This window comes from Belonocnema kinseyi, chromosome 6 (genome assembly GCF_010883055.1).
Source record: "Belonocnema kinseyi isolate 2016_QV_RU_SX_M_011 chromosome 6, B_treatae_v1, whole genome shotgun sequence".
NCBI classification, from domain to species: Eukaryota; Metazoa; Arthropoda; class Insecta; order Hymenoptera; family Cynipidae; genus Belonocnema; species Belonocnema kinseyi.
The window spans coordinates 102023065-102046209 of NC_046662.1; positions in this window are offsets into that span (position 1 = coordinate 102023065).

Sequence of the window (23145 nt, forward strand, 5' to 3'; positions counted from 1 at the left end):
AGCGTTATTTGTAGTTTGTAGGTTTAAAATTTCGTTTTATCGAAAAGTTATAATTAATTGATGTGAATTACTTATCTATAAGTACGTTTCCGGATATCCTAGTAACTGCATAACGAAACACAATTTTAAGAAAGTGCATGTATTCCAAATTTAAAATGTTCTATTTGGCTTTTTCCCCAAACCCAAGATACATGACCGGCCTCTTTTAGAGTTATTACGAAACTGCTACAAAAGACACAAGAGAACGTGAGAGTTAGTTTACAACTATGTCACACCCCACAGCCTTAATAACTTTATATTCGAAAAGTTCTTGTAAACTGAACAACTTGTTATCGAAGGTTCAGAAAATGGAACTATGTATATTTAAAATGGTGGTTTTTAGGGGCCCTGCTAAAAATGCTCACCTACCCTATAATTCATGGGTTGAAAAAATATGTTTTATATTTTCAAGTTTTTAAATATCGACCCTTAAAATTTTCATTCAACAAATTTGTATACCTACATACTGTAAGTGTGGTTTTTAGGGTTTCTGCCAAAAATTCTCATCTACCTTATAATTCGTGGGATGAAATAAGAAGATTTTAAATGTTTTTAAATTTTCAAATATCGACCATCAAACTTGTCCTTTTTAACGTTTAGGTCTGTTTACCGTAAGGGTGACTGCTAGGGGTCCTGCCGAAAATGCTGACCTACCCTATCATTCTTGGCATAAAAAAATATATTTTACGTTTATAAAATTTTAAACAACGACAATCAAACTTGTGTTTGGCATGTCTGAGTCATAGGCTGTGAAGGGGTAGTTGTAACCCTAAAAATTAACAAATTTGCAGATTTTTTTCGACTAAATGTCATTTTTTGTTCTGTTAATTGATTTAGGCAACAAAAATTCAGAAAAAAATTATTTAATTTCGTTAATATCAACGTTCGTCACTTCATGTATACATCGGATTCTTGCAGATTCTTGTAGTTGTACTATTTCGTACCAACTTCGTTCGAATAATATATAAAATGGTACTTTCCCGTAGTTTTGGTTGTAATTTATGGTATTTATTTGCAGATTTCTATAAAAATGATGTTAGTTTTTTGTACTTTTTTGTAAAAATTTTTTCTCCTCCATTATATATATTTAATCATTTGTACGAGGAATGTCCAAAAACTTTTTCAATCTTTACAAAAAATGTTTACAGGTACAATTATGCTCTTATATCTATCTTATAATTAATTTCCTGATCCAAATTAAGAGAGTATTATTTCACCCAGAGAAACGAACTGTTGCGATACGCCAGTCGAAAAATAAAAAAAGGTTTTTATGAACCACCCATACATATGTTAAAAATTTTTAGTATATTATATTTATTTTGTTATAATTTATAACATAACATTTTTACGATTGAAAGTTCTGGGGACTACGTGTGGCGACTAGATTTTCCGCGACTAAATGTCCAGCGACTACTAGATGTCTGGTGACTAGCAGTGATCCCAGATTTGAAACGAGGTGTAATCCAATTCTATCACACGTCTATGTCCGTGTGAATATGGTAGGAGACGATTTACATGACTGGGTTGCGCTCGCAACCCATTTCTCCCCTTCTGAATTTGAAAACTCGAAGGTGCACGATTGCCGGTCGGAACACTTCGGCGGTTCTATTTATATCTATCTGCTAACTGCTTTAAAATAAAATCAAGAGATTGGGATTTTAATATTTCCAGATTTCGATGCTGGCGATTCTCATGATTTGAATACTTCGCGCGCCTCTTTATATGCGTATGTTTTGAGGTTGCGTTATTTCAAGTATAAAATATAAATGACATAAATATCTATACTATTGTATATGTATATATATATATATATATAATTATTATTATTATCATTATTATTATTATTAATGATAATATTATAATTATGTTGCATTATAATAGTCTTATTTATATCTTGATCCGCATTTGAAAGAAATGAAAGAAATTAGCGATTTTGGAATTCATCTCGTTTGGATAAAAACTCCATTATTTGGTTGAAAAGTAAATTATCTTGTTAAAAATGTAACTATTTTGTAAAAAAGTGCTCTTTTCCATCGAAAGTTTAACTACTTTGTTAGAATGTATTTTTTTTTCTTTGAAGGTTCATCTCTTTCGTTGAAAATAAATTTTTGAAACTGAAAATTTAACATGTATTTTGTTTAAAATTGGTCTTTTTTGTATATCATTAATTTTCTTGATCGAAAATTCATCTTATTGATTGACAATTCCACAACTTTATTGAAAATTCTTTTTTCCTGTTAAAAATTATTTATCTTTATCTGAAAATGTAAATATTATATGATTGATTAAAAATTAACCGTATGTATTGGTTAAGTTGAAGAATCTTCTTTTTATATAAAAAAAATTAATCTTCTTAGTCGAAAATTCACATTTTCCCTTGAAAATTTAACAATTTTGTTGAAAATTCGTTTTTATCTGGAATTTGAACTATTCTATTTTTGGTTGAAATTTTACCCTGTACATTATATTAGTTAAAGCACGAATTATTTGATAGAAAATTAATTTATTTGTTTTCGATTATGATTTTTTTATTACTTGAAAGAATTTTGTAATAAAACTTTTTTAAATTGAATTTGAGATATTAAAAATGGGAAAATAAAATACATAAATTTTCAACGAAATTATTTAATTTTAAATTCAAAAAGACGAATTATCTGCAAAAGGTTGAATTTCTTAATTCCATAATTATAATTATAATACATAATATAAACCATAATTATAATACGTTGTTAAAAAAAAACCGTATTTTTTCACAAAGTAGTTCAACTCTTAGTGCAGTAATCGACTTTTAAACCTAAGAAGATGTACAGTTGATATTTTAACCAAACGATTGAATTTTCGACCAAAAATGATACATTTTCAACCAAAAAGATTAAATTTCAACCAAACAAGGTCAATTTCCAACAAATTACATGAACTTTCAACGAAATTATTTAAGTTTAAAGTCAAAAAGAGTATTATCTACAAAAAAGCTAAATTTTTAACACACAAATATGATTTTTAAACCAAAATTTTAGTTTTCGACCAAATAGTTTAACTTTCTATCAAAATAATGACTTTTAACGCCCAAAAGAGGCATGTTTTACAAAACAGTAAAAATTTTAACAAAGAAGTAAATTTGAAGGAAAATATTTGAATTTTCAACTATAATTATGAATCCTTAATAAGAAAAAATTAATTTTGTTACTAAGTAGTTCAACTTTAAATGAATAATCGAATTTTCCGCCAACAAATTATGATTTTAATTTTGAAGAATATAGTTGTATTTACAACAAAACAACTTTGCAGCCAAAAAATATTTACAGTTGACATTTCAACCGAAAAGTTTAATTTTTAACCAAAAAGTATAAATTTTCCATAAAAAAATTTAATTTCTACAAAAAAAGACGAATTTTTAAGAAAATGCATGATTTTTTAACCAAAAATGGTGTAGATTAATTGTTAGCTTAAAAAATGTATTTTTACAACACACAAAACATATTTTCATCAGAATGGTTAATAAATAAAAAAATAAATAAATTTTAACAAAGTAGTTAAACTTTTGATAGAAAAGAGGACTTTTTTACAAAATAGTTACATTTTCAACAAAGTAATTAAGTTTTTGTCCAAACGAGGTTTTGACAATGTTGTGAATATTTGAATTTTAATAACTGATAAAATGATAACGTGAATTATCAAAAAATTGTCCAAGTTTTTCTATCATATGTGATATTGTTTAAATTAAAAACAAAAAGGTAACTATTTGTATTATAAATCTATCCGTGTTACCTATCTATAAATATTTATTACATCAGATCTTTGCCTCATTCAAATGCTGCTGCAGAAAGGACCTTTTTGATTTTACTCAATGATTCGACGAAAAAGCGTAATCGCTTATCAACAGATAGCGTTAATGCTATTATTGTCGTAAAATCGGCATTGCATCAGCAAAAAAAAAAACTGTTCGAGCTGCTATAGTTTCAGATGATCATTTGTCTCGAATGTGCTCTGAAATTTTATACGAATCACCAAAGACAAGAATGAATGCTTTACCTTTAAATGCCGGGGCGAATGATAATTGAATGTGTATGTGAATGTAGTATATTTAGTTTTTATTTTTCGCTTGTGAGAGGCGAAGGGACTCACGTTCAGAAAGCACACCGATTTTGTTTTTTTATGTATAAATTATATAAAATTATTTTATTTATTTTCTGTTTTTGAGAGGCGTGGGGACTCACATTCAGAAAGCACCACGATTTTGTTTTTTATGTTTATATTATATAAAATGATTTTATTTTTTTTCTGTTTGTGAGAGGCGAGGGAACTCACGTTTAGAAAGCACCCTGATTTTGTTTTTTATGCTTATATTATATAAAATTATTTTATTTATTTTTAGTTTGTTATAGGCGAGGGGCACTTCTTTCTATTTTTTATTCCTAAATTTTTTTCTAGGTCCTTTTCGGTGGTTTTCTATGCTTTTCAGGCTTTTTTCATCGAGCCAATATATTTATTTATATATATGGCTCAAAATTGTTGTTTTTCTTTCATTACATAACCTTCCTTCCTATTTAGTAATTAAAGTTTTCCACGTTGGTAGTATACCAATGGATTAATTGTAGGTTCTCCCCTCTACTTGGATAATTTTTTGACAATACATGTAAAAATTTATGTACTCACAACATTGCCAAAACTTTTTTTCCCCGCGATATTGGTAAAACACATTTCGAAGTTTTATTTATTTTTTCCTAACAGGTCTAATTAAGATTTTTAAAATTCTAATTTCCTAGCAATAATAGTTACATGATATAAATCTTAAAAACTTAACCAATTCCCAAAAAATTACATATTTTTATAAAGATTTTTCCTTATATTTTACAAACTAAATAATTACTACATCTGTTTAAGAAAACGATAAGGCGAGTTTTCAAGAAATTATCAACATATTTTTTTAAAGTGTTTTTATAAATATTTAAAGATAGGTAACACGGATAGATTTATAATACAAATATTACCTTTTTGTTTTTAGTTTAAACAATATCACACCCTAAAGAAAAACTTGGACAATTTTTTGATAATTCACGTTATCATTTTATCAATTACTAAAATTCAAATATTCATAACATTATCAAAATCTCTCTTGGATACAAACTCAATTATTTGGTTGAAAACTTAATTATTTTGTTGAAAATGTAACTATTTTGTAAAAAAAAGTCCTGTTTTCTATCAAAAGTTTAATTACTTTGTTAAAATTTCTTTATTTCTTTATTTAATAACTATTCTGATGAAAATATGTTTTGTGTTGTAAAAATACATTTTTGAAACTGACAATTAATCTCTACCATTTTTGGTTAAAAAATCATATATTTTGTTAACAATTAATTTTTTTGTAGAAATTAAATTGCTTTATGGAAAATTTCTACTTTTTGATTAAAAATTACATTTTTCTGTTGAATTATCAACTGTAAATATTTTTTGGCTTCAAAGTCGTTTTGTTGTAAATGAAACTATATGGTTAAAAATTAAAATCATAATTTTTAGGTGGAAAATTCGATTATTCACTTAAAGTTGAACCACTAAGTAACAAAATTAATTTTTTCTTATCAAGGATTCATAATTATAGTTGAAAATTCAACTATTTGCCTTCAAATTAACTTTTTTGTTAAAGATTTTACTGTTTTGTAAAAAACTGTGGTGAAAAAACATATTTTTGGGTTGAAAATTCAGCTCTTTTGTAGATAATACTCTTTTTGACTTTAAAATTAAATAATTTCGTTGAAAGTTTATGTATTTTGTTGGAAATTGACCTTGTTTGGTAGCAATTTAATCTTTTTGGTTGAAAATGTATCATTTTTGGTCGAAAATTCAATCGTTTGGTTAAAATATCAACTGTACATCTTCTTGGGTTTAAAAGTCGATTATTGCACTAAGAGTTGAACTACTTTGTAAAAAAATACGGATTTTTTAACAGCGAATTATAATTATGGTTGAAAATTTAAGTATTTGGTTGAAAGTTTAACTCTTTAACATCTTGAAAATTTAACTCTTTGATTGAAAACTCATATTTTTCGCTTGGAAATTCAACCTTTTGTAGATAATTCGTCTTTTGACTTTAAAATTAAATAATTTCGTTGAAAATTCATGTATTTTGTTAAAATTTTTTTTTTTTGTAGATCATTAATTTTCTTGGTCCAAAATTCAGCTTATTCGTTGACAATTTAACAACAAATTCATTTTTTCTGTTAAAAATTATTTTTCTTTATCTGAAAATGTAACTATCCTAGGATTGATTAAAAATTAATCGTTTTTATCTGGAAATTGAACTATTCCATTTTTGGTTGAAACTTTATCCTGTAAATTTTATTTGTTAAAACACCAATTATTTAATAGAAAATGAATTCATTTTGTTACAAAGTAAAATTTGGGTTGAAAACTGATATATTTTGTTAATTAGATTTTTTTCCTAGCATTAAAAAAACTGCAAAATGAAAAAAATTGCCTTAAAATCCTCCTGATTCTGTGTTTTTTAAATTAATTTTTAAAATCTTTTCAAATACTTACTTAAAATTAATTTTTCAAAATGAAAAATCATTTTCAATTTTCTTAGCAATCACAACTATTTTTGTTATTCTTTTTAAATATTTTACAATTCTCAAAAAGATAATTTTTTTTAATCTGCAAAATCTACATCGTCTTTCAAATTATTTGAAATAATTTCAAGTTTTAAATTAATTTTGAATCTTTTTTTAAATTAAAATTGTAGCGTTCAAAGTTAAAATTTACCTCATTACAATTTGAACCATTCAAGGCTTTCTATTTTGAACCATTCTCTTTAAATTTTTATAGTTTTTAATAGTTGTTTATAATGAATTGTTTTTAATGAACGGTCAAATATTGCTAATAATTAAGGATTTTTTTTTTAAATTCAAATTGAATGGTTTAAAAATAAAATTTTTTTAGACTGAAATGATTCAGAATCATGTTGTAAAATCAAATATTTTTCCATTTTTAATACCTTAAATTCAATTTAAAAAAGTTTATTTAAAAATTCTTTCAATTAAAAAAAAATCATAATCAAAAATAAATTAATTTTCTATCAACCCAAGTGCGAATTGCCGGAGCTGAATAGACGGCCCAGTGTTTGTCCAACTTTGGCAGCCAAAAGTCGGCTGAAGTTATTGGGCCAATATCGGCATTTTAATCGGCCCAATTTTGAGCCAGTGCTGGCAGCCTATATTGGCTATTTATATTTGCCGATGCTCCACCGATGCTTGGCCCAGTATCGACACTTTATTGCGCCAAGTCTCATTTTTATTACTGGGAACCATGTTTCACGAGGATCAGCCAAAGTCTGTCCCAGTGACGGCACATTACTGGGCCAAGTGTCCCTTTTATCACGGCAAGCCATGTTTTATATAAATCGGCCCAATGTTGAGCCAGTGCTGGCAGCCTATATTGGCTATTTTTATTTGCCGATCCTCCACCGATGCTTGGCCCATTATCGGTACTTTATTGCGCCAAGTCTCACTTTTAATACGGGGAACCATGTTTCACGAAGATCAGCCAAAGCCTGGCCCAGTGACGGCACATTACTGGGAAAAGTGGCACTTTTACCACGGCAAATCATGTTTTATTTAAATCGGCCCAATGTTGAGCCATTGCTGGCAGCCTATATTGGCTATTTATATTTGCCGATCCTCCACCGATGCTTGGCCCAGTATCGGCACTTTATTGCGCCAAGTCTCACTTTTAGTACGGGGAACCATGTTTCACGAGGATCAGCGAAAGTCTGGCCCACTGGCGGCACATTACTGGGCCAAGTGTCACTTTTACCACGGCAAAGCATGTTTTATTTAAATCGGCCCAATGTTGAGCCAGTGTTGGCAGCCTATATTGGTTATTTATATTTGCCGATTTTCCACCGATGCTTGACCCAGAATCGGCACTTAATTTCGCCAAGTCGCAGTTTTAGCACCTAATAAACAAATCTTACACGTATGATAAAGAAAATGTATTGAAAAATGGTGAAAGTTCACGATGAAATTTGTTAAGTTATGTCATTAAAAATTTTTAATGTTTATGAAAAATTACGTTTCCTGTCATTGCAAAAAGTTGTAAAGCAGGCTACAATGGAAAAAATGAAATATCAAGCCAAAAAAAACTGTATTTGATTTAAATTATTTATTTAAAAATTATTGTATTGATATTCCTCTTAACATTTCGTGTATTTTACATTTACACAACGTCGCATAATAATAAGTAATTAGAAAAAGAGAGCTTAAAATTTGGTTCTTTAACTTTTCTGAACTGCTGCTTATGAGGATGGCTTTTTCACAAAGTTTCGACTTGTCGGTTTAGCGGAGTGGTTAGCACGCCCGACTGCTAGGCGATAGATTTAGGTATATAGATGTAGGTTCGATACCCCGTAGTGTTAGAAATTTTATTTGTATTATAATGTTCAAAATGTAATATATGTATTCAATCTAAACTGGACCCTTAATATTTATATTCAAAGTTCTCGCAATCAATTAATATTTATTTTTTAAATATTTTTTTTTGTCATATCCTTAGACCGTAGCCAGTGTTAGGCCGACAATGGCAGCCAAGCCCTGGCTGCCAAGTCAAGGCCAAGTTATCAATCCGGGAATGGCGCGACGATGGCAGCCAGGTTTGATCCAATACTGGTACCCAGTGCTGGGCCGATAATGGCAGCCAAACCTTGGCTGCCAAGTGCAGGCCATAGTCATCATTCCGTCATTGGCGCGATAATGGCAGCCGAGCTGCCACATTCACACGGACATAGACATGTGATAGTATTGGAGTGAACCGCGTTTCAAATCTGGGATCACTGGTGACCAGTCGGCGGCGACTAAATGTCCTGCCCCGTGTTGGAGGTTAGCACACGAGTGCAGTGAGTGCGAAAACATTGACGAGTGTGACGAGCTGATGGCAAATTCTGCAATCACACGAGTAAAATTGCCCGTGCGTACGTATGTTATAAACTATTTTTTGCAACAACATTCCAAGAAATTTATTTAGCTATTTTTTTTTAACATTTTTTCACCTATTTTACTATTCTGTATGGAGGGTTTCAACCAAATGCATTTATATTTTTTTTTGCTGATTTTCATGTTTAATTACGTATGTAAGGCATGTATTTATGTCGTTACTTTCGAGGTGCATCTTGCAAAAATTCGCTACTTGACGATGCCTTACATGATAATGTATTGTTACACTGTAACAAAATCCTGTGTTATTTTCATCGTACTGCGTTCGAAACTAATTGACCCATATTACGTTCTGCAAATAATTCTGCAGCGTTCGTCCTTGCGGTCTTCATGGAATTCACGGATTTCAAGGATTTGACGGAATTAAAGGAGTTTACAGAATTGAAGGAGTTCGCGGAATTTTCGTGAATGACAAATTTTCCTCTGTAAAAGGTATAAGTGTCATTATAAACGAAGTGTCTAACGGCTTACAGAGAAAGAATCAATCGCAAAACTTCGACGTCCGCAATTACCCCCTACGCAGAAATATGATATAAGCAATTACTTGCAGTCAGTAGCCGCCTAATTTAAATCCAAAGATTGCAGCTTCAAGAGCGTGAAAAGGAATGGCGAACTGTATTGCGATACGCAATACAGACAAGCGCTAGTCATTACTATCGTTTATACTTAAGCCTGGATTTGATCAGAGCGTGGCGTCCTGGATCGGTTTTACATGTACTACATACGAAACAACCACGCGTCACGCCGCTTAGTACGGTGCTGAGTTTGGCTTTGTCTCATTTTGCGTTTTCCTATTATTTCAGACTTGTGAGTTGACTTTGTAAAGGATGTGTGCATAGTGGTATCTCTGGTGCCACATATAGCTGCGAAATGTAATTATCTTGGGTCTGAATCACATTGTATATTGCACGTGTCTTGCGTTGAAAAAATGTTGTAGAATTTTTCCTAAAAAAATATAAACTTCAAAATACCAGACACTTGTGTGTTAATGAAAACCTCTGCATATTCTGCGTGAAGAATTTCAGTGGTGCAGTTGCACAGGGTGCATAGTGGGCCAGGAGATCTGGGTCCGCTGCCCAGAGTTGGAAAACACATCAAAACTTTCAACGAGGAATCCAGTGGTGACATTCGTTTTGATCTTTATCATGACCTTCATGGTTGTTTCAAGGTCACCTTTGTTTTTTCAGATGGAATGGCCTATTTTAGACATAGGCAATCGAAAGAGCGGAAAATTTTACGTTAAAATGTGTAGTTAGGTCATAGGTGAGGTGTGGTCTTGATGGACGTATCCAGGTCATTCAAACTTCAATATGGTCTGAACATCGAGGGACCTTGACCATGACCTTTGACATCACTTTTTGTTTTTTAATTGAAATGACTCTGTTTGACATCCGAAATTGAAAGAACAGAAAATTTAACTCCAAAAAGTGTACTCAGGTCATATCATGGTCATTAGAAATTCGATATGGTCTGAATAATTTCTCGTAAGCTAGCTTGTGACAAAATGTCCATCAACGTCACACCTTACCTATGACCTGACTACTCTTTTCAACGTATAATTTTCCGCTCTTTCGATTACCAATTTCAAGAATGGGCTCTTCCATAAGGACATAACGCATCCTTGTCTAAAACATTGCATAATATGGAACCATTCTTTCAGTTTTTCATTAGCCCTTACAATCGTATATATTATTTTTATTGATTTTAGGAGCCATCCATTGACTCCGTATTCTTCCAGGACTTCTCAGAGTTTGCTTCTGTCCACCTTGTCAAATGCTTGGATAATTTTTCGCCTTATAATCGCTCAATTTTTGTTCGAGATGTAGCGGGAATTACGACGCCAGTGCTTTCTATCGTCGTTTAACTTCAATAAATAGGAGAGAACTGGGGATTCTTATATGTCAGTTGCTTTTTGCGCTTTTTGCTAAATGGTATGAAATAAGTTTTAATTCGTCTACAATAGTGTAATTGATTTTGGAGGAGATATATCAGTGAGAACAAATTTTTTTCGTGTTTTCTGTTGCTGATTCTACATGTTTTACTGAAATTTGCTGACTTCAGCGTGACACAGTAGACGAGATCAGAATTATTCTCCGAACCTCGGTGAAATTTCCGCCAAATTGCGTTTTATTTTTAACCATTCCAAGTCTTAACTGCAACAAATTTTAACTTTTGTTTTTTGTGTGTTTTTAAAAATCTGGTGTCCCGATTTATAGCTCGAATTCATTTATACTTTGCCATTTCTCCTTGCTACTAAGGACGCCGTAGCAGACGACAGCTTTTATTCAATCGTAGGATAAACTTTTCCCAAATAGCATGTAAACTTTAAAAGCAGGAAACTGTTACAATAAAATTTAACTATAGTTTTTTTCTGTGTGATCTTCCTGGTATAAATCCACTTTGGACTTCCTATATCTTTTCTTCTGCTATTTTGATTACTCTAGGAATAAGTATTTTTGATTATATTTTGCTTACAGTACTTATTAAGCCGATACGTCTGTAATTATTGCAGTTCTTTCATCTCCATTTCTTCTGTACACTGCCACCATAATTGCTTCTTTTCAGTTGCCTGGTACTTCTAACACCTCAATACATAAATTTCTCAATTAGTACAGCCTGTGAGGCATGTTCTCGCCACCGTATTTAAGCATTTCAGTATTAATCATTCTCAATTGGGGTTTCTAACGCATCGTGTTCTACATCGCAGTTGTGGTGCCCTATAGCTTCATCCCCATATAATTCCCAAAAAGGCTCTGAAAGCGTGTAATATCCCGTCTCTATCATATAGCATTTCGCCTTTGTTATATCCTATACTGCAAAACTCTTTACTTTTACTTCCCTTCATAGTAAGCTGTTTTTTTAATACCTTCAAAGTCGTTTTGCATTTCTTCCCTTTATTTTGATTTTATCTTTAGTTTGCTTGACTAGTCGTTTAACTATCTTATTTTTGTGTCTGTAATCAGTTTCACGTTTATTTATCTACAACCGCAGTACAACACACTTCGATTGCACCTCTAACAATGCTATCTCGGAACGTAGACCATGTCTCTATATCTTTGTTTGTTAATCTTATTCTCAAAATTTATTCGCACTTGTAGGTTCTGTAAATTCTCAATTTTAATTCATGTTTGTTTTGTTTGTTTGCTTTTCTTTTTTCTCCATCCCTGACCTAAGTTTATTTTGGGGTCTAGAATGTAATGATCAGTACTGTATTCAGAACCCCTCATGACTCTTGTATCTTTGACCAACTTTCTTAGTATTTCATCCGCAAGAACAAAGTCAATTATACTGTGGTTATTTTCTTTACTCGTACACCGGGAGTACATGTGGATTATTTTATTCCTAAAACAAGTATTTGTAATAAATAAGTCCTTTTCTAAGCATAAGCTAACTAATCTGTCTCCGATATAATTTTTTCATAGGTCCCCCAAATTACCGAGCATGCTCTTTTTGCTCTCACGTTGAACGCCAACCTATCTATTCATATCTTCTAGTAGAATGATTCTTTCACAATGACCGAAAATACTTATTATATAAATCATTTGCCCAAATACTACCTTCATAAAAGAAGTTTATTTTGCGAATCAAAATCATGTACAATTTAAGTAGTGATTCGTCAGATGGTGGAAAGTCTAGTTATAAAGCTAGTCTCGCAAAATTTCCGTTAATGAGAGGAGGGAGGCAGAATTGGAACCAAGAGAGTTGTCGAACGTTCGCGTTTTATGCTAAGAAGGTCACCAGCCTTTAGCAACGTTTCATTAGATGGGAGTTTATGTGGTATAATCTTTTAATTCCCTTTCGTCCTCTACTTGAAGCATAAATCTTTAGGAATAAATGTAGAGGAGTGTACCCAAATATGAGATACCAACTCTGTTTGGCGTGACTGTCGGAATTCTATGTACTGAATTTAAAAGTAATATAGGTCATTTTAAAGGACACCGTGCAACTATGCACTTACTATGCCTGACCTGTACAATGAAAAACTTCAACACTATCGATATTTTCCTACTTAGTTATTCAATCCCCATCACTCCAGACAATCTTTACTGCTAAGTACATATTAAATAAATAATAAATAAGGTTTAAAGAATTCCCTTCCAAGAACTCGACGACCATCAATTTCACAAAAAGTTCGCCTATAATCTTTAGAAGCCCAATGAAAAATGGACTATACCACGAAATTACTCTTTTTTCAAGGGCTACAAGTTAGTGATAGAACCAACAGAGTGGGTCTATTAGTTTAGCTGATACCCCGCTTTCTTATATTACAAGAATATCTCATATTCGAGTACTCTCCTTTAGTAGTTAAATTTTTTATAAGGATTATTTTTATAAACAAAGATGAAACGCTTTCCGGATCAGTTTAATTTTCCAAAGCAATGGTTCAATTTTTATATTTTCTAATAAATGCAAGGATAAAAAATTTAAATGATGACTTTAAATTGACTATGAGTCCCCGCCCCTTCAGTTAGCAAAGTAGTTTAATTTTAAATAATTTCATGAAATGGAAACTAAATTAACAGTTTAAATTCAACTTTGTGATACTTTTTAAATTGAAAACGAACTAAATGGAGCACATAGGGGAAATAATTGATGAATAAGCGCGTGAGAAAATACCGGATTACTTACAATCTTATATTTTCTTTTTAGCGACCGACTAGATTTAATGTTGTCCATATAAAAGTTTTTAAGGTTCAAGTACATCCTGCATTTTTTTGTGTCTTTTTTAATCTCTGAGAGAGCATTGGTTATTTTAACTTTTAAATCCTATACAATGTCCTGAATCCTAATAATACTAAAAAGGAAAATTTTTAATTTTCTCCTTTAAAATCCTTTCACATCAGTTGAAATTTTATAAAAATACTCTAAAGAGTTCAATTTTATAAAATTGTTTTTTGTTATTTTAAATTAGTTCGAAATTATTATAAATAAGTCCTGAATCCTAAAAATGGCTAAACAGGCGATTTTGAATTATCTCCTTTATAATCCTTTCAAATCTGCTCAATTTTTTTTAATTCTCCAAAGAGTTAATTTTTAGTAAACTATGTTTGAAATGCTTTCAAATCATTAAAATAGATTGAAAATTAGTTAGATTCTGTTATAAATAACCTAAAATTTTGGTTAATACTCGTTATTTTAACTTAAAAATCGATTAAAATGTCCTTAATTCTAATAATGCTAAAAAGAAAAATTTTCAAGTATTTTTGTCTACTTAAAGCATAAATATTTAAAAATGATGTATTAGGGTCAGTTAAGTTACCCATCTTTGACAGGAGTACTGTGCGCCCTTCCACCAACCAGTCTGGAATAGGCTCTTCCGACTTTAGATATGAAGTCAAAATTTTGGGCCCGATGCTGGTGGGTTGAAGGAAACTTCTTCGATCAGAAGGTCTTGATACCATCTGGTCCCGAAGCGGAATAGTTCACCATGCCTCTTAATACTTTATTTACCTACTTGGTAGTGATAAGTGGGCATTCTTCTTCAGGTTTAATCGGGGCATTGTACAGCTTATTGAAGCTATTTATATTCTTTGAGTCTTCTTTCAGTGAATGACGAATTTCCTTGTGTGATAATGGATTCGCAGCTCTCGCTGCATTACACACGCCACAATTGATAGTGCAGAGATAGAATTTTTCGAAAAAATCTCCACGAAGCTCGACGTCCTGTTCAGCAAAATCTTTGAGCTTGAGAGAAACTTGGCTAGTTATGTTTCTCCGGTTCCTGAAGTATCGCTCATCCTCTGTTGGATGCCTGCTCGCGGTTAATTTCAGTGTCGCCTCTCTTTTTGTGTTGAGGGCTTATTCTGGCTGCTGTTGAGTAGACGCTCTGCTTATATAACCCCTTTTCCAGAGTTCCTGGGCACGGTTTTACAGACGTTTGCGAAAAATCCGAGAGCTCTGGGCATTTCTCGCAACATAGAGCATGCACTTGTGCCATGTGAATAATAACTTATCATGATTTACAAAAGAAACAAAATCTGCTCATTGTGCGGGCACATTCTCATAGTGAACTCCGCGCACGGCTCGCTTTGCTCGCAAGTTTGAGTACCCCTACATTGCGCGAATGTTGGGTTCTCACGCATCGCGATCAGTATTACATTTATCTTGCGTTTTTCGCTCGATCATGTGTTCACCTCGCACTACGCGCTCGGTCTTTGATTTTCCCCTATATTAGCACATAGAGCTTTTAAAATTAAAGATCAAAGCAGCAACAACTGCAATTTGGTGATTGTGAATTCTCTTTGTTTAAAGCTCTTTAGACTTTAAATAACACATTATAGTTACGTATTTCCTGCTTCATACTTGATTCTCTCCAAAATGTGAACTTTTCCTGGGGCTGCATACTCAAATCTTCATTTTTTTGCGTCTCTGGTGTCATTTTTCCAAAAATTAATTTAAAAAATTTTTAATATTGTGTTTTAGGATTAAAAGAAAATCTACTCGTTCTGTCTAGAAATTATTAATAAGAAATTTGTAGATCGTTTTTAGTTAAACCACTTTTGTCTATTCTTTTTCGTACCTTGTGCCGTTTTTTAAAAATTTAATTTTTTTATTTTAAATGTTATTTTTACGATTGAAACAAAGACGAATCATATAACAAATTATTGATGAAAAAATACTAACTCCTTTGGGATAAGCAATTTTCGTTCATTTATTTTTTTTTCATAGTATGTGTCGTTTGTCTAAAAGTTTAATTTTTAATTTTGTTCTTGACGATTAAAACGAAAACTGTGGATTATTTCAAAAAGGATTGATATCCAATTTATAACGTTTTTGTGGCTAAACAAATTTTTTTATTATTATTTTTTGTAGCTTATGTCATTTGTCAAAAAATTTAATTAACAAAATTTTAATCTTGTTTTTTACCAATAAAGCAAAATTTAGGTGTCTCATAAAAAACTAATGAATAAAAGTTTTGTTAATTCTTTTGGTGTGCATATTGTTTTTGATTTATCTTTTTTCGTAATTTGCACGGTATGATTGCAAAACGAAATTATTGATTTTTCATTATTCTTTGTGCGATCATAATTTGGAATTTTGATTTTTCAAGAAAATTTAAAAACTTGTTATAATTATCTTGTAGGGCTCTCAAAAATCAACGTTTTGATTTTCCTGGTTTTTTTTTAAATGGTGCGTTGGTTGGTTTCAAACGGTATTTTTTTGTATTCTTGAAAATTATATAACTCCGATAATTTTCTTTTGATAGAAAACAGTTATTAGGATAAATTATTCTAGTTTCCAAGTACTATAAACGGCCGTCCATGGTATTTTTTAAATTTCAAAAAAATGACCTCAAACATTTTTTGAATGCTTTAATTTTTTGAATTTTTATCGAAAGTAGCTGGTTAATGAACACGATCTTTCTTTTTGGGCCTTTAAACTGTGTGACAAAGCACAATTCAATCAGATTAGTATTTCAAAAGTGACGTGGTATACAAACGACGACAACGACGACAACGAGAGACAGACACCGGTAGAAAAACTTTTCTTTCTGACTCAGGGGGCCAAAAACGTCGACATTTAAGAATGTAAAAAATTGTTTAAACAACTAGAATTAACAGTGAATTTTTGGTCACCTAATACCTGGAAACTTATCACTTATCCAATAAAAACAATTCGTGATGAAAAGTTTCATAAACCACCGCCTTTATCATGAAATATCCGTAAAATAATCCACTAGCCACTAACACTTCTGTATGCACTAACAGTTCCGCTCAGTATCTTTTGTTTAAAAAGTCTGCAAAAGTATTCTGATTGTGAATATTAAGCATGCTTTTTCAAAATCCACGTCATTTTTTGTTTAAAAAATTGTTATAAACAATTTGATTTCTTATTAACAATTTTTTTTTCTAAAATTACATTTGCAAAGCTTATTGAAAAACAAAACTTTTATATTGGATACAAGTTTTCATACAGCTAATATTTTTCAAGTAAGTGCATTATAAACAATTGCATTTGCACAAAAATTAACATTGCAAAGATCTCAATAGTTTTTCGTCAATTACATAATAATTTTTATAAGCACGTGAGTATATTTTTTATATAGTTTTCGTTTTTAAGCGCATTCTCAAATAAGATAAAAGATCAACACTTTTTATATCATAGACTTTCTTTTGACTCAAACTATTTGTTGACTATGGCCTTATAAACAACACATTGCAAAATCATGTTTGGCCTGTGCCAGCTGCAATTTTACAATTAAGATTTTCGATTTTTTTAAATAATTTTTCTGGCAGTTTCCTAATAATCTTAAATATAAAATTTCAGATTGCACAAACTAACGTTTAATTTGCAATTAATTTTTTATAAATCTAACTTTTTGTTGATCAAAATAGTTTTTAACAAAATAATGATTTTTTTTAGACACGCGACAGAGAATAAGATTATTGGGAAGCTACCAGATAAATCACTACAGAAAATCGAAAATCTTAGAAATAAAATTTCACATTGCACAGATCAATGTTGGGTAGTAACTCTTTAAAAGTTACGAAGTTACTTTAAGAGTTCAGTTACTTGTAACTTTTGCAGTAACTTTGTTGCTTTTCGAAAAAGTAACTGTAAAGTAACTTAGTTACTATTTTCCCGGTAACTGATAACTTTTTTAAAGTTACTTTTTCGTTACTTTATAATTTTTCTGTATATCTTTCTTTTGATTGCTAATATACAAAGGATGAGAACTGTAAAAATTGCTAGCGTCGTGGAAACAAAAGATGATCGATTGCGCACTTGCGCGCTGATTTTCATCTGCTTTGTAAACAAGCAAACTTTTATTTTGGAACCTTAGCCAGGTTATGCAGAGTTCTGCGATTTCAACTCGAAGGAAGGGAATACTTACAAACTAAAGTGCAATTTATGTGTGATTCCGAAAGTTCCAAGTGTTTATATTTTGAAGTATAATGTGGTTGTTATAGATATTAGGTTATATTCAGTCAATGTTAACTGGCAGTGGATGCTCTGCCGATAGCGGCGAAAAACTGTCGGCACATTATTACAAAACATTATTTTACATTATTACGTTTTCAGTATATCTTTAATTAAATTTTTGCATTATTATTGTTATTATACGTTGGAAAGGGGTTGGGGTTTGCCTAACCTTATTTTTATTACTATTCACAGGGGTGCCTTCCCGGCCCTATGAGACATTGTAAAGTGGTAGTGATTGATCAACATTTTTTCTATGACCATTCACAGGAGTGCTTTCCCAACCTCACGAGACACTGGGAAAGGGGTAGGAGTTTAATCAGTGTTCTTTCGCCAGAAAGGGTTAATGGTTTGCCCAACATTATTTCTAATACTTTCGGTCACACAAGAGCGTAGTCACTATGGTGAAGAATCGAAGATATTTATCAGGAAATATTTTGCAAATATTATTTCTTAGATCGAAAATTTTCATGAAAATACCTTAATAACAGGTCTAATCCCTTTCAGCATCAATAATGGCATGGCATCTTCAAAGCATGATTTCTATGAGTTTTTCCGCGTATTGAGTATTTTAACATTACGTAATACTCGGTCGGCAACGTCGAAATCTATAAGGCTATACCACTTTGTGGACTGAAAAGCATTGATTACATAGGAGTTTGACTAAAATGAATTTTTGTAGAAGAAAGTAAGTGAAAAATCGTGATATGGCTTTACTTCTTAGATAAAAAAGTCATTTCTTTAATTATTGTTAGCAATTGTGCAAGTGAGCGATTTGGACAATCTATCAAGAAAAAATATAATTTTCCATGATTGAGATTAGGTTGCATTGGTGGGATAATTGGCAGTCAAAATTTTTTAATTTTGGTACTTCGTTAAAATGTGTTTTTCAAATCTGTCAAGAGATTATTCTTGCATTTTGAGAAAACAAATATGATCAAAAACTGTGATCCTTCTTAGAAATCATATAGGACTTCTTGAAAATCCTTAAACTTCTCTGACTTTTTTTTAATGCCTTTAAATTCTTTGCAATCATCTTAAATCCTTCGAAGTATCTCGAAATTGACTAAAATTAATTTTAATCACGTAAAATCTTTCAAATATTCTTAAATTCCTTTAAATCTCTTGACAATCCTTAAAATCTTTGAATTCACTAAAATTTATGGAAATATTTTTAAATTCTTTAAAACTAAACTTTAAAATCGCGTCAAGTCCGTAGTGATTCCTTAAAATCACTTGAACTCTTAGAAATCCTGTCAGATTTCTTGATAATCCTTAAACCCTTCCGATTTTTTTTAAATCTCTTCAACTTTTTTACAATCATTTGAAATCTTTCAAAGTTTCTCGAAATTGACTTAAATTAATTCAAATCTCTTAAAATATTTTCCATTTTCTTAAATTTCTTTAAATCTTTCAAAAATCCTTAAAATCTTTGAACTTTTCAAATTCATTAAAATCTTTTTAAATAACTTTTCAAAAACTCCCTTGAAATTCTTCAAGACAACTAAAACTGTCTTAAAATCTTACAAAATAACTTGTTAATCCTTGAACCTTCTTGAATTTTCTTTGAATTAGTTTTAAATCCTTTGAAAAGAAACTTGAAATAATTTAAAATATTGTAAAATTGACTAAAATTAATGTAAATCTTTTAAATCCAAAATCCTTTAAATTTTTTTAGACTCCTTAAAATATCTTGAAATTCATTAGATCAATCAATTTCTTTAAAAACCTTGAAATCTCCAAAAATTCATTACATCTGTTTTAAAAACTTTTCAATAACTCGCTTGACTTTCTTTAAAATCAGTAAAACTGTCGTAAAATCTTATAAAATCTCTTGTAAATCATTAAATCTTTCAAAACTATTTTTTGATTATTTGTATTATACAAATTTTGATTATATGTATTGCAAGATGGCCGAATGAGAGAGTTTGTCGTAATCGGTGCTCCGTCTTTTTGCTAAATTTCGGAATTGTGTGAATCACCTATAAGATGTGGTTGGGATTAAGATGTGCCCTTATTAATTCTGCATCTGATAATATGTGATTGTGCTGCATCTCTTGTGTAATTTTGTCCAATTGCGGATATTGAGGATTCAAAACTTTTTTGTGTCTCGTTACCGTATTCCCTTCAATTATTGTATAACCTAGCTCGTGCTCACGTGTTTCTATACCTGGACTTAGTTTCACCACTATGGCCTCAAACAAAAACACGTCTAAGATTACTCTCTCCGCGGAGAAAATCTGCAGAGGTTGCGCATCTAAGGTTGTTGATGAAAGACATCAACAGGATAATTCAATCCGCCATCGGAACACTCTAAACTACACTCCAAATGAAGTTATCAGAGGACAACCAGAAAGTGCTTGACTCGGTCAAATCCATAGAAGAGAAGCTCGATGGACTTCCGGAACGAGTAACTAAAAATGAAAAGGCGATCGACAGTGTTACTGCCCAATTTCAGGACATAGAAGGTACGCTTGAATCTTTTGATTTAAATAATCATTCTGTGCTTGACGAAATTGAGCGTCGCAATGCTAGGAGACGCAACTTGATCCTTTTCGGGTTACCAGAACGTAATCAGATAAACCATCCTGGTGCCCCCACCCCTGAACCTAACCCAACAACTCCTCATGTCCACGTGTTCCTGGAAAGTGTCTTATCCCCAGGTTCATTGCTAACGTTCGAAGCATTCCGCTTTGGCACTTTGTCTCACGATCGGCTCAAACCTAGACCGGTAAAAATCTGTTGTCAGGATTAGCGTGCGGCGCAGGCGCTCTTGCACTCGTTCCTTGCTGCAAAGAATAAAATGGAAAAAGACAAAATGAAAACAAGTGCATCAGTGGAGAAGAATATGAGCATCTGGATGACCCCAGACAGAACAAAGACGCAGCTTCAACAGATTCAGCAGCTGAAGGAGACACTGAAGACGCGACAGGAGGCAGGAGAAGTGGATCTAAAGCTCGTTTTCAGGGACAATGTCCCAGTGTTGCTGAGTGTACGGTCGAAAAAGGCCTGAGTGTTCCTTCGTGTCATTTCTGTGATGACTCACCTACTATAGTCTCTTCTTGTAATCAGGCTCACATATGTTATAGTGTCGGTGAGGCTCTCTGTAACCTGCTTCAAGTATACTACCAGAACGTGCGGGGTTTGTGAAGCTACCCGAACTAAGAAAGGTAATACCGTCACATACAGCAGATATAATTATTCTTTCCGAAACCTGGTGGCATAGTGGCATTGTTAACTCTGAATTAGGTATAAATAATTTTATATTGTATAGACTTGATAGAAACTCTCTAACTAGCAGCCACGAGCGAGGTGGTAGTGTTCTTATTGCTGTAAAAAATAAATTTCATAGTGTATCCATTCCTTGTAACACTAACTCAGTTGAAGCTGTATTTGTTCGTATAAGCGTGCGTAACTTTTCTCACATCTTTTGCGCCATTTACTTTCCTCCTCGCTCTGATATTACTAAATATAACGACTTTTGTAATAATCTTGAAGAGATTTCGAATGTGTTCCCGAGCCACCCGATTCACATTTTGGGCGACTTTAACATGCCCTTCATTCGCTGGAATAACAATGTCACACTCAGTAATCAGGATACCCCCTTTTCGATTAATATTGATTCCTCTCCTTCTCAAAATACAATCGCTCAAAATGTGTTAGATACAATAGACTCTTTAAACCTTTATCAGAAAAACTATATAGTAAATAAACATGGCTCAATGCTCGACCTTATCCTATCCAATTATTGTAACTGCTCGTCCTTCCTGGTACCGGATCCTTTGCTACCGTGCGATCCCTATCATCCACCGATAATTTTTGATGTATCTACTCCTAGTGCATCCAGTGAATTGGAAAATAACATTGTATTTTATAATTTCAAGAAAGCCAACTTTGCACTTATAAACTCTTATTTAGAAAAGGTTGACTGGAAAAATCGTCTCTCAAATGCGATGACCCTTTCTAATAATAATTGTCTCAACTTTAACAAGAAGGAAATTATTGATGATATGATTGACTTTTTATACATGCACTTGTACATTGCGATCGACGAGTATGTCCCTAAATATTATCATCATACCTCAACCTACCCTCCATGGTTTTCATATGAGCTTAAAGATCTCGTCATTGCGAAGAAGATTGCGCACTCTGTATACAAGAGAATGAGAGATCGGACTGACTATGGGAATTTTTCAGTTTTGAGGGCGAGGTATAATCTTTTATCGGAGCGTTGCTATAATGAGTACTTACTCAGGACTGAGAGAAATATCATAGCCAACCCGAAATCTTTTTCGAACTATACTAACGAAACTAGAAATAACTCGTCGATGCCAGCAGAAATGTTTCTCGATTATTTAAGAGCAGACTCTTATGCGCAGATCGCCGAACTATTTGCTACACATTTTAGATCAGTTTACAATCCTAATAACAATTGTGCCTACATTCATTCTTATGATGACAAAGTTGATCTAAATATTGTTTATATTTCTAGAGACGAAATCAGGGCAAAACTACGTAATCTGAAACAGAATTTCTATCTTTTCTTAATTTTCAACTCCTCCCTGGAACTCGGTTACTTCCCGTATGCCTGGAAAAGGGGAATAATTGTTCCTATCCATAAAGGGGGTGACAAATCTGACGTCACGAACTACAGGCCGATAACAATCCTTAACCCCATACCTAAATTGTTTGAAAGTATAATTTATGATAAAGTCTACTTTGCATTTTCTAATTTGTTCTTTGACGAGCAGCATAGATTTAGAAAGGGCCGCTCGGTCAGTATAAATTTATGCATCTACACTCAATACTTACTGAGTGTACTGGAGAGTGGCGGGCAAGTGGATTCAGTCTACACAGATTTCTCTAAGGCTTTTGACAAAGTGGATCACTGTATTCTAATTTCCAAATTAAGAGCCTATGGTGTCTCAAGTAATACAGTTGATTGGATAGAATCTTATCTGCATAACAGAACACAAGTTATCAGGATAAATGGTCATCTATCCAAGGAAGTCTTGGCAACGTCGGGTGTCCCCCAAGGGTCGCACATGGGTCCCTTACTCTTTTTAATTCTCATAAATGACCTAAAGCAATCTATTCGGCATAGTAACTTCCTTTGTTACGCGGATGACCTTAAATTATATCTTAAAATTTCTTCCTTTATTTGTGCAGCTAAACTTCAAGAAGATCTTGAAAGAATTTA